The sequence below is a fragment of the Ptychodera flava genome, chromosome 11 (assembly GCF_041260155.1).
Source record: "Ptychodera flava strain L36383 chromosome 11, AS_Pfla_20210202, whole genome shotgun sequence".
Lineage (NCBI taxonomy): Eukaryota > Metazoa > Hemichordata > Enteropneusta > Ptychoderidae > Ptychodera > Ptychodera flava.
In genome coordinates, this window is record NC_091938.1 from 23,341,566 (window position 1) to 23,347,223 (window position 5,658).

The following is a 5,658-nucleotide window of genomic DNA, read 5'->3' on the forward strand; positions in this document are numbered from 1 at the left end:
GATCTTGCGTGTCGGCAGACAAAAATACCAGAGAGAGAGAGAGAGAGAGAGAGAGAGAGAGAGAGAGAGAGAGAGAGAGAGAGAGAGAGAGAGAGAGAGAGAGAGAGAGAGAGAGAGAGAGAGAGAGAGAGAGAGATTTTTCAATAATGAAGTAAGGTACGGGATCCTTTCGCTGAAAGGAGCGACATATCCGCACCCGTAGCCACTACAAACCAGGTTTATTTTGTAGTGTTGAAAGTAAACATTTCTGATACGGGAATTGTTTGCAGTCGACAGGTCTACGATTGCTTCACAACGCACTCCTGTTGTTGAAATTAGGACAATAGTTGGCCGCCCTCTACTGGCCATCAACGTTGTAGCTATTTACCCTGTCTATCTAACTCGCATATATGTAATCATTAATCTGGTTTGCACGAGTTTGGTCATGTGAATAGTTCTCAAAAAAAACAACAACCCCTACACAAATCAAAACTTCATCCCAGATGTTACTTTTCAGCAGCTGTTACTTGGCGCATATTTGTTCCATTTGTGACTCGGGAATCATCAAGATTACGGAATTGTATGTCTTGCCCATTATACTATACTTTTTTATTTCGGACTACATTCGTCCATGTAAATTACACAAAGGAAATATAGATACTGTGATACAAAAATACAACTGGTGTTGGATATACTATCCATATGTAAATTCATTCACTAACCATGAAAGATCGATTTTCTCCATAGATAACGCAAGTCAGAACTGTAAAACAGTACATCATTAACCATTCTTACAATTGTATTTTCACTGTAAGATATTCTTTTCATCAGACTATACATTTGCTTTCGTAAACGAGCATCAAAACTATCAATCCTATTAGAAACAAACATAGAGCTTGCACTACTGCGTCTCTCATAGCCCAGAAAAATGCGAGATGCATTATTGTAACCAACTTTCACTTTTTTCAAGACACCAGCAGTATAATTAACCCACAGATTACCACCATATAACTGATAACAATATGCTTTGAAAAAATTACACTTTACATTCACAGAACATAAAGAAAATTTCCTCAAGAGCATATTTGCAGCTACATATAATGCTCTCTTTTGACTCTCAATATCTTCATTATCACTAAACTGATCCGTCAACAAATACCCAAGATGCTTTTTCTTTACTACAAATGTAGTTCTGTACCAGATAAGGAGAAACCTTTCTAAAAGAATTGGTACATTTCTAGAGATCAGCTTTTTAAACAGTGTCCAGTGATTAACTCGATTGAATGCTTTAGAAGCATCAAAAACGTAATAATAACATTGCTACCTCGTTTCCTATAATAACTAATGATTTCTTTCAAAACAAATACACACATGTCAGTAGAATGAGAGGGCTTAAAACCAAATGGTAGTGTGATGAATCAATTCAATTCAATTCAATTCAATTCAATTACTTTATTATCCACAATAAATGTAGAAATTTGCCTTCAGGCTCATCATATACAAATTAAAATAGTACAACTAGCAAAAGCATTCTATAAAAAGGGACGCTATTATACATTGAAATGCTTAAAAACACACACAAGGGCGACATAGATACAAAAATTGAAACTCAGACGGATACAACAAAGGACCAACTGGAGGTTTAAAACAACTACATCGAGTTTGAGTTTAAAATTGAAACTGCTGATGGAAGAAATGACTTTTTGAAGAGGTTTTTATTTGCACGAGGAACCCGAAAACGTCTCCTGACGGGAGTTTCTGGAAGTAACCATGGAGAGGGTGATCAGAATCATTGACAATATTCTGCGCTTTCCTTTCACTGCCAGCTGGTAAAGGCTTACAAGGGAATTTTGACGACAGCCAATAATTTTTTCTGCCATCCTCACAATACTTCTGTTTCTGACAGTCAAATTTCCATACCACAAAATGATATTATAGGTTAAAACACTCAAGATAGCAATCAAGATAGCAATCAATATTGCCCAAAATAACAAATTCCATGACTTTCGAAGCAATTGTTGACAATGCAATTGGCCGATAATTGTTTTTGTCAGTAATGTTGCTATTTCTGTCTTTAATGATTGGGACTAAAATAGTAGCAGAGAATCTATGAGGATACAAACCATGCAAAAGCATGGCAGTAAAACACATACTCAAAAGTATATATACATTTTTGCTGGCAAAAATAAAATGCTCAGGCGAGAAGAAATCAGGCCCTGCCGATTTCCCCAATTGTAATTTACTATATAGCATTTTGACATCAGGGGGAGAATCATCCATTTTGCAACCATCAATACTATCAAGAACAAATGATTTTTCTCTTGTTGAATGGACCACATTAAACAGATCACTGAAGTGTTTACTCCACATTTCAGCAATATTGGCATCGCCACTACAACCATGAATTGTACAAGGCAATGAAAGCTGCTGTAAATACTTTTATTTTTACGCTGGCTTTGCTGTCCGAATATGCCTTTAAAATATTTATGCGAAGTCGTAAATGCATTTAATAGGCTTTCGGTTGAAAGACAGATGGCACTCTATATATAATGGTATGATCATTTATAACATGATTTCAACTACTCTGCTCTCGTATATGAAGAGGCCTTACCTTAGGGACCATTAACTCTTTACGGGAAGGGGAGGTCGATGGAATTTAAGCAACAAATGAAATGCAAAAAGCGACCCCCAAAATTAAATTTAAAAAAACTGACCCCAAAATTCATCAATAGTAAAATATGATCCCCCAAAAAAAAGTAATATGATTAATTGCACTTTAAACCCCGGGTGAAAAATAGTGACCCTTCAAAAGTTTTTCCCAGAAAACAGTGACCCTCCCCAATTTTCATGCACAAAACACGATGACCCTCCTTTAGATGTCACAGTCCGTATCAATAATAACACGATTGGAACTAATTTGGGATAATTGGATTCGGCATATTTTTCAAATTTCTCAAAAGTGTTAGGTGCCGTACAGCTGAATGTTGCAATATCGCAAATTACTCATAAAAACAAGTGTGTAATATACAAAGAAAAGCAGATGAGATTACATTTGTAGATTTAATCGACATTACTTCACCATCCAATTATCCCAAATTAGTTCCAATCGTGTTTAATATTTTAAGTGACATACGCAATTTCTCATTTGACCTTTGAACCTTCAAAGAATCCTTTTTGAATTTTACAAATAATCACTTGGGTGCAAATCCAATATCAGTTTGTTGTTCACATCTGCTCTTTCAAACACATTATTCTAATCATGTACATTCATATCAATTGTCAAACATTAAAAAAAAACACAGATTTAGCTAGTTTTGTATCGTAAAAAATGTATTCATAGTTTCCTCGTGGACAACAACGTATAGTGAATCAACAGTTTGCGAAATTCCAAAATCAAATTTCTTCTTTAAATTTATGTAATTCAAAAGTCTAAAAATCTTTGCAAACACTTCATATAACACCATATTTTCAAAAATTTGAGCTATTTTCCCAAGTATTCAAAGTGCTGTAAAAATTATATCGTGAACATGGCATGACACATATTTCTCTTTGTCACCTTGAAAATTTTTAATTTTTATGAACAAAAGTTATCTCGATTTCATACACTTTTTCGGTCAATTCTGTAGTTTTTTTGCCATAACTTCATACAAACCTTAGTAAAATTTGACCCCTCCTCCAGTCATTGATTGTCAAATTTGGGCTCCCCCCTGAAAAACAGTTTTGTAAAAATCAACCTCCCCCTGAATTCCACCGACCTCCTCCCCTCCCCGTAAAAATCGAATGCTCCCTTACTGGTAACAGATGACATGACATGATTTTTACAAAAACTGCTTCAGTAGAGCTTTTAATCCTTTTCGAAACTGTAACAGTTGTCACAGAATTGGAGCAGTGGGGGTGGTTTGAATCATTTAGCATGGTTCTAGATTTAAAACGAAATCTAAAATGTTTCCTCTACTCTATTCCATATGGCCTTTAAAGGTATACTGTCACCTGTTCCAATTTGCCACAGTTACCATGGAAAGAGAAAATCTAACCAATCACAGATTTTAAGCGGGTGGCCGCTTTTTACAAACAGCTCCCTCACATGGGCATTTTGAATACCAAGGAACGCCACTTTGACCATATATGGGTATACTTAGATTGCAAGTGACTGTATACCTTTCATCTTTGCAGGATACAATGACAGCGAAATGACAACTTAAACTTTTTCCGTGTTTCAAGTATCCTGACCCATCCATATAATGCTTTCAACTCCTATTTTTTACCGACAACAATTCAATGTTTTTAAGGTAGTATGCACCTCGAAAGTGCAAGACTTAAACTTTTGCTAAAACTTTCCTCAACGAATATTTCAACCATTCTCTTTCAAAATCAAAAATAAAAATCGGAGGTTTCCGTGCAAATTTTGGAACTAGAGAAACAAATAACTCAAGATTAACGGATATTTTAAATTCAAAATGGCCGCCATCCCTGTGTTAACTCTATGGAGAAAAAAATGAAATTTTCGCTTCTTGGAAAACTAAGCCGGTGAAAAAGTTTTCTTACAATAAGAGCTTGAAAATGAACCCCCGCAAGTGGTAGATCAGAAAAGAATTAAAAAAGTTTGAGAGTCCGCGCTGAAAAGAAAGTCATCAACGCTGTATGTCATTTCCTGAGAACTTCTATCAGGCCGTAATTAGTAAAAATCCTAAGTACCGGAGCAGACGGTACAAAGCACAGTTACGTGTGGTTCGATACATAGCGGCCGCCGCGTGGCCTCTTTTTCTCATGCATACCTCACGTAACTGTGGTACAAAGCTGATTTTCCTTCATATGACAATCAAATTATGCTAACAGTACCTGCCAAGTAAAATCTGCGTTATTTAAAATCCTTTGTCACTCTCCTTGCAACCAATTAACTGTTTCTGCAGTGTTAGCTGCATCGTGCCTCCATATTCGTATGTTTACGGTCTTTCATTCTTTTCTTTTATCATCGATCTTGTGAAATGCTGTTACGACCGTAGAACCAGTTGAAATTGGAATTTTTTCCGGGTATAATACAATTTTTTTCGATTTCATTCAAATATTGTCGGTTACCGACCTAAAACTTGAGTCCCAGCATGATATACAAATAATAGTTGCAGTACATATTTTATTAACATGTGCTTCATCCGGCCAAAAGTGCTTTTAACACTCCATGGCCTTCTTTTTTGTATTTAAGTTGTTTTATTGGTATCATTTTCTGGCTTATGATGAACAACGAAATAGATGCTTTGCGAAATCGCGAAATAACGAAATGACAACATTTCCACAACCCCCAAATTTTTTCTTCAATAAAATCTAATATTTAAATAATGTCCGTGACCGCAGCAGTTGGTTTACTGGGTTTAATGAACGGATTAGGTATGTAATGGAATATTTTGAAGTGACTTCAATCACGGTCGAACTACAAAGTGATACATGGCGAAATCATGGGCCGCCATGAAAATATCAGTATGAACACGTACTCCCACAGTCACTACAGTACCTGTTTAGTCAGGGCAGTTGTGAAGCTTCACAAATCTCTCTCGAAATAAAGCCATAACATTTTGGAATTGAGGTTTTTAATCTTCAAACACTAGTTGTCGAAACGCAGCTATCTGTTGGCGGGTAGCGTGCGTAGCTTTGCGGTGGCAGGGTTGACCTTTGATCCGCAAAGCT